The 9,447-nt window shown below is 41.6% G+C and overlaps 2 long non-coding RNA genes across 3 annotated transcripts; one reads left to right on the top strand and one right to left on the bottom strand.

Annotated features, from left to right (window-relative positions):
* Positions 1 to 425: 425 nt before the first annotated feature.
* Positions 426 to 2,353, bottom strand: LOC138912839 (uncharacterized). The gene is made up of 2 exons (XR_011418408.1): positions 2,098 to 2,353; positions 426 to 1,499 (listed from the first exon to the last, which is right to left on the bottom strand). It is a non-coding gene; the product is annotated as an uncharacterized lncRNA (long non-coding RNA).
* A 1,917-nt stretch (positions 2,354 to 4,270) lies between these two features.
* On the top strand, positions 4,271 to 5,626 carry LOC138912838 (uncharacterized). Of its 2 annotated transcripts, none has more exons than XR_011418406.1 (3): positions 4,271 to 4,667; positions 5,088 to 5,353; positions 5,434 to 5,626. It is a non-coding gene; the product is annotated as an uncharacterized lncRNA (long non-coding RNA). The 2 variants fall into 2 exon arrangements; XR_011418407.1 differs by lacking the exon at positions 4,271 to 4,667 and adding an exon at positions 5,001 to 5,018.
* Positions 5,627 to 9,447: the final 3,821 nt, after the last annotated feature.

Here is a 9,447-nt window from a genome sequence, read left to right as displayed (position 1 = left end):
ACTGACATTCAGCCAACTGACGGTTGAATTAGCCATGTCGGGGTCATGAAGTTAAGGTTCACTGACAGGAAGGAAACGCAGCTCGCACACAAAATGTGTTCTGCACCTCTGACTGGCCTTGCGTGTTCCTCCAGGTGGGTCTACGCCTTTGTCTTTTCCACAAAAGATTTTCACCTGCAATTCACCTCCAATTCCACATCCAAGTCCACTTCCAATTCCGATTCCCAAACACTCCATCTCGACCTCGTCTTTTGTGACAGCAATTAACCGTCTCAGTCAGCCGGATTGTTCCGTCTGGAGGCGGGTCAGGTCGCCTTTCCTTCTGGCTTCTTTCACCCAAAAATTCAAACTACAAACTACAAACTGTTGCCCTCCAGTTCACAGGGCCCCGCGATGAGCGTTTCGTGACCCAAACAAATTATTAATTATTAATTGGGGAAAATATGCTGTAATTGTAGCGGTCGCTTCTTCTACTGCTCTTTCTTTTTTTGGCTGACTGGCTGACAATGCCCGAAAATTAAATGAAATTAGCCAGCCAGCCGGGTAATTTCACTTTGCATGTGACGAATTTTCCCGGGGAGAAAGGTGCGTGAGCAGTGGCAGATATCCAAAGACTTGCGGTGGTATCGTGGTTGGCTGGGTGATCCGTTTGATTGAACCGACAGCTGGAAATGCGACTCATCCTCTCGTTTTGCAGGCGATAATTGAGGCACTAAATGCAATAACCAAAAGAATCGCCATAATGAGCACAAGATTTGTATTTCGTTCATTCCCACAAACGAGCTAATGGAGAGATGATGCCGGGGATCTCGGGCTTAATTCAAACTGCCCAATCAGTCGCGACAAGTTTCGCAGATTGAATGCATTTAACACTTTCGAGCAGTTAACAGGCCCAGTTCCTGACGCCCCTGCCCCCTGCTCCATTTCGATTCGGATTCTTCGGAGCCACAGAACATATAATACACACATACGTTCGCCTCTCCGGAGTCTGCTGGGTCGATAATTTTGATTTATGTGGGTAAATCATGAAGGGAACGCAAAGATTTACGATGGATCAGGGGCAGATTTATTACTTTTTGATAGCGGGCGAGAGCCGAGAGTCAAGAGTCGAGTGAAAAGGATTCGCAGGTCTCTGGTTTTTCCCCCCTTGAAAAATCGAACCGCAGTGAGTAGAACAGAACTGAAATCGAGAGGAGCTGGTCGGATGCCGATTCCTTTAGATGGTATCGCCTGCAGCCGCTTAATGCGTGCCGCCGTGTATTTAAGTTATTCTAATTTGCCTGCCGATGCAGATGCCTCTTGCTGTTGTTGTTCTCAAGGTGTCAGCGGCACAAAAGTGTCCCATTGTCGTCGCCCCGCAGAGGATAAGGTGCCTATAAGGTGGAACTGCATAGTCAGGTAACAGGTCAGTCCCTGAGATAACCATCTGTGGCGGTGCCCGGGCAACAGCCTCCTTAATATGACCAATTTATTCAAATTCACCGCTCTTTATCAAGTCACTGAAAAACAGAATTGGTTGTACATTGGTTGTATAGACGAGTATAGTCGCTTTGATTAATAATGATTATGATTATAAGCTTGGGCTGTCAATTCTAATTCGTAATATTGCTGATTCTGGTTTGGATATAATATTTTAAATTACTTAAAGTAAACAAATGTGTCTTGTTAGCAAGGAAGAAATCTACACATTATTTGATATTAACTATTTTAGTTTACTTCCCTATTAAGAGGTGTTTGCCTCGATCTTTAATAATAATATGGAGGTATTTTATAAACATGTATTTTTGTATATTTTGTTTTACTTATGATATTTTGAGCGAAGGTAAATAAAATTAAGTCAAGTAAAAAAGGCAAGATTTCCGATTCATGCGAATTCAATAAGATTTTAATAAAATATAAATACAGAGATTCACCAAATTAAATTTAAATTACATACTTTCACACTTGATTTGTGAACAATAATAAAAAAAAATTCGTCTTCTTACTTTAAATTACAAATCTTTCTTGGGCAGCAAAACATATTAAGTCCGAAGTCTTTTAAAATATGTAATACCAAGAGGGTGCCATCGTAAAACTTAAAAAAATTGTAATACCAACCATCGTGGCTGTTTGTGTCTGCCATTTAAACGAAGTTTCGAAATAGCCAAGCGGATTGGGCTGCCAAGGGAGTCTCAACTGAGCAGCTACTGCAATTAGTGGCAACAACATCTTGTTGGCGGTTTCGATTTTCCACTGTGTTTTTCCATTTCGGATGGGAGTAGCGGGCTGAAAGCTAAAAACGGCAAAGCTGAAAACTGAAAACTGCGAACTGCAATCGCGATTTCTAGCTGGGCTTCGAGTGCAATTATAACGGTGCAGCGTGGTAATTACCTGTGAATGGCATTTGCATAATAACAGCCGTGCCGGCGGCACAATGGGTGATATCAATGCAGGCTAGTGGGGTGTGGGTGGTAGTTGGTGCTTGTGGGAGGCGGTGGGGGTTGGCACTGGTGGTGGAAGAGGAGTTGGGGGACGCGGGTGGTCGCGTTTCTGCAGCCAATGCCCCGCCACTCGAACAAAAACAATTGCAATTACCAGAGTAGAAGAGAGAAGTGAGTTGGTGGTATTACTCGAAGATGGGGCCAAAGGGCTCCACGGAGGACTGGGAACACCATCAACAAAAGAGCTTGGTACACTGAACTTAGGAATTTAAAAAAAGAAAAATCCAAATATTTTTATTAGCTTCAACGTTAAAATATTAACTAAAGAAATAAAAGAATAAAGACTTTTCCACATTTTTTACTCTAAGTAGGTACTATAGTATAATAATATAATTATAAGATTGATGCCCCAATTTAAAGAAATATGAAACATTTGACAGTAAGTTCTGTCTTCAAAATTCTAAAACTTCTGGGACTTACCATCCATGCCCGGATCCACAGGGGATTTGGGAAATAAATACCCCCACTCAGGTGTAAAGTGAAATAAACATTATTATTTAATTTAAAAGGTATTCAACAACAAATTGGATTTGAAACCCTCACACTACCAAATCCTTAATCCGCCTCGGTTATTATCAAAAAGTAGTAATATAATTATTTTGAAGTGTTGCTCAAAAATTAATTTTTAAATAAGTAAATAAATAGTCTGAAATGATTACTTAGTCTATAGTCTCCTATACACACAATTGGTTTTATATTTAAAGATATAGTTATTGAAGTTATATTTTCAATCCGATAACACCAATAAATATAATCGTTATTTTACAAGATTTAGTGGTTGATTTCCAGGAATCGGGTGTATTATATCCCATCGATTTCTTTCACTGCACTGGGTCGAGGCCATCGCCGTGGCAGTAGCAGTAGCAGTCCCTTGCTCAGCGACCCAACACGCTTGATGGCATCACCATTAGCAGCGGTGGGGTGTTGGTTTTGGCTTGGTTTTGGTGTTGATGTTGGGAGTGGAAATGCGGATTCCGGAGGGGAGGAGTTCGAGGAGTACGGGCGGTTCGGTTTGGGGTCGGAATCCAGGCTGTTGGTGGTGTTGTTGCCACGCTCTGACGGCTGTTCCGCCATTTTGTTGCGCTGTTACTGTTGCCACTGCACTTGGCTGCAATGTTGCGAGTTGCTCGTTGCTGGTTGCTGTTGTTGCCCCCCTGCGGCGCCTCTGGCTTCCCACACGCCCCCTTCTCTTTAGGCGGTCGACAACAATGTTAATCGCTCCTATGGTTTGCTCAAGATTCGGGTGACTAAAGACGTTTCTACGTCCATTTATATGCAAATTGCGGTAGTTATCGCCATTTTGTTTTCCATGTTTTTCATTTTCATTTTCCCCGTGTTTTTCCTATTGCGCTTTTTGTGCAACTTCTAATTGCAGCTGCAGTGGAGCTCGGAGCTTGGAGCTTGGAGCTAAGAGCTCGAAAACCGTGGAGAAACCGTCGTGGAAACGGGAGCTACTGGATCTGCATTTAATTAACCCTATAACGGTTCGCTAGCCATTCGATGGTTTGAATTTGAATTCGTGAATTATATGATGCGGTCACTAGCCACGGATTTTTCCCCCATTTCTTTCGGTTTTTCTTCTTCGACGAAGTTCGAATCGAAATTCGCCCCGACATGTTTTTGAACGTGGCTCTGGAGGAGCGGCTTTTGTTATCGAATGCAAAACTATTTAGCCATTGCATGTTGTTAATAATTTTAAAATCAGATTTCCGCAAGTTTGACGCAGACACGAAGGTAGAGTCGGTCGTCGCCTTAGCTGGAGGAGCTTTATACGTGTGTTTTTGTGTGCTTTTTTCTGTAGTTTTTTAGCCCCATGACGTGTCCGTGTCTTGATTGCGGTTTCTGCCCTTAAAAGCGGCGACTGCGGGGCCAGCGCCAACTGCTACTTAAGGAGGGTCATTCAGGAGCGGATCGGATTGGAATGGGGGGCCAGGATGAAGGGGCATATAGCTCCTGACAATTGTTGCGCAATTACACAGAAGACCTATGGGCACGCAACTTTTGGACGGTTTTGCGGTCCACAGTGCGGACTTTGGCTCAACTCAAACTCAAAACTGGGAGTCAAATCGCATCGAAGTCCAAGTCCAGGCAGACGCTTAAACTCAAATCACGCCTCAGAAAACTGCAGCAGCAACACAAGTTGCTGCTTGACGTGGCTAATGTTGCTGCTGCTCTTGATTTTGCACGGTGAGAAATTAAGGAACAATCAGTTTACTAATGCATTGATGTACCATAACCATAAAGTCATTACTAGGAAACAAATACGTTAATTTTTCTGTACGTACTTACGTATTTCCTGGATATTTTCAAAAATTGAATTACTGAATCCGGTTTAAAAACAGGATTAAAGTACCCTTAAAAATAAATATGAAATATTATTGGCACCGAATCGTGTTCTTTATGTAAAGTAAGCTTTTAGGTAAAGTCGCATTTTATTGATAAAGATAATATAATATGTGTAACTTCAAAATCCTAATAAATGTTTTGTAAAATTTTTGTAATACAACTAATGACATTTAGAAAGCTCTTTGCTCAATTGTAAGCTACATCTTAAATCATTAGCTTAAAATTAAAAAACAAAATTAATAAATATTCAACTAACTACAGATTTGAAGGACATTTTTTCTATGTGTGCGTGATGATGTTGCTGTTGCTACCGCTGCTGATGTTGCTGTTGTGCAGTTGCTGTTGCTGCTGCCCGTGTCCTCGGGTTCGTCCTCAATCACGCCATCGCCATGCACATGAACTACATTCTGTCCGTCTTTGTCTTGGAGCCGCTTAACCCCCACATGCCCCCGAATCTGCCGTCGAGTGTATCGAATCCCTGTTTGGATGTTTCTGTTTCTGCAAAATCAATGTTGACGCAAATACGTGTATGTAGAATCATTTTGCCGACAGTTCAGACTTATTTCTTTCGCTACCGAATTTAATTGGATTTTCTCCCTGACTTAAGGGCTTTAACTGCTGTGGTATGTGGAAATCATTTCTGGCCCCAGTCGCAGACACGCAATGCGATGCCCCCGAAGCCCCTTTTCCCGCTCCTTTTCAGCTGGCCAACTGCAAATTTACTCATGTCGATGATGCAGGAGCCCCGGCACTGCGACATTCTGCACTCCCCACACCTCATAGCCATAGCCTCATCCCGATCCGGGCAGCAGTAAAAACTCACTTAATTTAGCAACTGCGAAAAGTTAATCATTACATTCCGCCGGCCGAGTGGTGCGTGCTCGCCGTGATATTGAGGCACATGACTCAGTCGCCCGCCAATTTCAGTATCTAAATTTGAGTGACGGACCCGAGAAATGGATTAAGGGATTATAACGTTACAGTACCAAACGACAAACATAAACAATTGAGGGTCTCAAATCGCTTAATAAATTTGCAATTGCATTCTACCTATTTCCTACAAAATTTTAAAGTTGTCATTGGTTCCTTAAATAAAGAGAGATATATAACAGTATTTTTCATCAATTTGCACATTGCTTAGCCATCCAAAAATGGCAATATAAAAATAGGCTAAGATATAAAAATTATTCATTATAGAATCGTTGCAAAATAGGAATTAATTTACTAGAAAAAGTACAATTACTATTACAACTTCAAAATAAAATTAGATGAAACGTTTAAAAAATATTTACGCGATAGTTAATGGAAATAGTGCCTTATCTTTCCTTAAAATAACCTCCAGCAAACACCGTTTGAATTAATGGCATTTCCAAATCAATTTCGCTGTTACATCTACTTTTGAGAAGAATCAGGAAGTCTTTGCAATTTAACCTACAATAGAGTACGTAGATTTGTTCGCTTTCGCATTAGTCAGCAAATTTTGAGGAACATTTGTATGCAAATGGGAAAAGGCAACTGGAGCCAGACAAAAAGCGACACTTTAATCATTCTGAGCAAGCGCTAAACATTTCCGACCAACAAAAACAGAAACTTGAGCATATTTCCGCTGGCTCTAGTCTCTGGTAAGAAGGTCTTACGCTGAAAAAAAGATTTTTTGTTGGGAATTTTAAAAATAAATATTTAACTTTAAAAGCCCAGATCTTACTTAACTCAATTAATCAAAAATTGAGAATTTCAAATGAAAAATAGTTTAAAAGTCTGATTCAAACTTAGCTTGCTAAGTTTCCATTTTTTCATTGGGCTCTGAAGGTAAATATTTAAAAAGGCTTTACAATATTAAAATAATTGGTAAGCTGTTTAATTAATGTTGCAAACAGTGGAATTTTTTACTGAGACCCAGAAATGTATTTCGCATCATCTCCTGAAGTCCATTTTCTCGTCAGCATTAAAGATTTAAATTTTAAATTTAACATGAAGTCGAGAAAGCAATCTCGACAATCTCTAATTTCTTAGTGTTGATTTTTTCTCTGTGTAAAGACCCTCTAGCGAAAGGTGGCCGCTGGTTTTTCTCCATAAGGAAGGTACAACGCTGGCCTAAAAGTTATTTTCTATTTGTTTGTTAACATTACGAAATTCCGATTCTCCGTTGGTCCGGAGTAGAATTCTACCCCAGGGTTTTTCACGGTTCACCAACTCGACGACCCACTCCCTTGCCCCCCAGCCCCCGCTCCGCCCCCAAAAAGTAGAACCCCCTAACCCGTCCGGTGGAAATCAGCATATGCATATGCCTACATGTGGGTAAACACCACCGCGTCGCTAACCACGGGCACAAAAACTCCGCCCGGCCTGAGCACTTCTTGTCTACATTGTTTGGAATATTTTCAGCCGGACAAGCGGACAGCGGACAACGGACAGGCGAGCAAACAAAAACAGGAAGCGTGGCCACCACAAATATGCACGGCACACAGGGCTTGGCTCTAAGTTCGGGTAAGTTTGGGCTGGGATGTAGATACTAGATGGCTATCTGGCTGGAACTTGGCCACTTTGCTACCGAAATAATGGCGGCCGGCAGGCGTTAGCCAAGGCGGCCATAATTAATGCGCCCATCCCCAAAAAAAAGTTGCACGAGACGCAATTAGAAGCAGGCACACAGTCGAACATCCCTAAATTGAATTGGCATCTGTTTTATAAATTCAACTTTAATTATTAGAGGAATTCAAAAAATGTTAATAGTGTAAGGAAATCGTCGTTTCCTGCTTGTTTGCTCGTTTAAATTATAAAAAATTTTGAAAATTTTACTTTAAATAATAGTTACAAAAACATTAAGACAAAAATCTTAATCGTAGGCTAACATAATTTTGGAAAAAACATTACTCATTATAAAAGGAGGTGGGATAGTTAGGAAATTAAATTAATTCTATTTGCAATTGAATAACACTTTAAATTATAGTAATTGGGTATTCCGTTTTAAATGGAAATAAATATCAAACGTTCCAGTTATAGAAGTTGGCCTGTAGTAGCAGGCATAATTTGTGCTACTTTGGGAGGGTTAATTTGAGCCCCTTCGGGCGGTTTGTGAGATACAGTGATAAATGTTTAATTAGCCGCGTTATTAATCTAATCAATCATACCGGCCGAAATCAATCAGGAGGGGGCTAGCAGAGGGGTTAGGCAAGGCGAGTTAATTCCGCTGCCTAACATCCGATCCCCACTAAAAAACCCCCTTCCCCCTTTGGTTTTCTTTGAGTTTTCTTGGCCTTCTGCCATTGGGCTACCCATTTGCTTGGGGTTCAGAGGAGAGCAAGAGGGACAGCTATAGAGGCCAGTTCGCAACTGCGAGCCTGCTCTTCAGACACGCCTCTCACTTGCTCTCACTCAATTTGATAGCCAGTTTGAGTTTGGCTCAAATTATGTAAGGTGAGCCGAACTCAACGAGCTTGTGTTTGCCCTCTCTTTTACACATCCCCCACCCCACCCTCTCTTTCTCCCTCTCTCTACCGACATATAAATATTTTTTAGTGGAAGCAACTTTTGCCTAGTCTTTTATCAACATAAATAAATTAATGCGACTGTTTCGAAAAGATCTATGTGCGTGTATTGGCATTTTGAATGGCCAAAGTTGTGCCTTTCAATTTGCGGAATTATTGTTATTTTGCGCTGGCAAATTATAGGCCATTAAAATTGATTATTTTGCATTATCAGTGTGGGAGGGAGGTTGGCCGTTCGCCGCCTCTCTGTCACACCCCCTTGGCAAAGGCAATGGGTGGAAAAAGAGAGGCAGCGATGGGGAGTTGCAAAAACAACACCTCCGTTTATGCAAAAATGCAAAAGTCATTTAAAGTTTAAGGGCCAAATGAAGAGACACACTCGCACACAAGTGCAGTTCGGCGGCCATTATTACACGGCTCCTGATTTCTGTAATTCAGCCAACCAACCAGCGAACCAGTGGGAGTGAGAGGGGAACAGTGGGCGAAATAAATCAATTAGCCGACCCATCTTCACCTCGTGCCGCTCCTGTCACTCCACTGCAGTTGCATTGCCTCCCTCTCGCTCTCGCATCCTTTTGCTGCGCAGGTTTCTCTCGCTCCCTCTTTCTCTCTCTGTTGAGTGGCGCTAATCGGTTACGCCGCTGCTTACCACCTCCTTACCACCCCCTTCCCCCACCTGACTTACCACGTAACCAAGACAGTGGTTGGCCAAAACGAGTGGAGTCGCGTCCAACGCGGATTCATTGGTTTCTCGTCCGGCCGAGTCACTTATGTCCGCCGATGTCCCGCGTAATGCGTTTTTTGCACGTCCCCGTTTTCAGGAAAGAGTTGGGGCCACGGGAGCTAGGGAGCTGTAACTGCGATCACGCAGAAAAATTACATATCTTAAAAATTGATTTTAACTAATTTGTCAATTTTTTGTGTAATTCAAATGATTAAAAAATTGTCATTTTATGTTACAAAATTGGTTATTTACTTTAAGGGGTTATATACCTTTTTTGAGCGAAAAAATTGGGGGAACTTTGGATTTTTTTTTGGTGTGTAGCAATTATTTTATGACAGTGAAGTTATTATTTATTGATAGTACATGTTTTTATCGAAACAACAAGCCTTTGTTCTTGAAAAAATAGGAA

The sequence above is a fragment of the Drosophila takahashii genome, chromosome 3L, assembly GCF_030179915.1.
Source record: "Drosophila takahashii strain IR98-3 E-12201 chromosome 3L, DtakHiC1v2, whole genome shotgun sequence".
NCBI lineage: Eukaryota > Metazoa > Arthropoda > Insecta > Diptera > Drosophilidae > Drosophila > Drosophila takahashii.
This window is presented reverse-complemented; position numbering and strand designations above follow the sequence as displayed.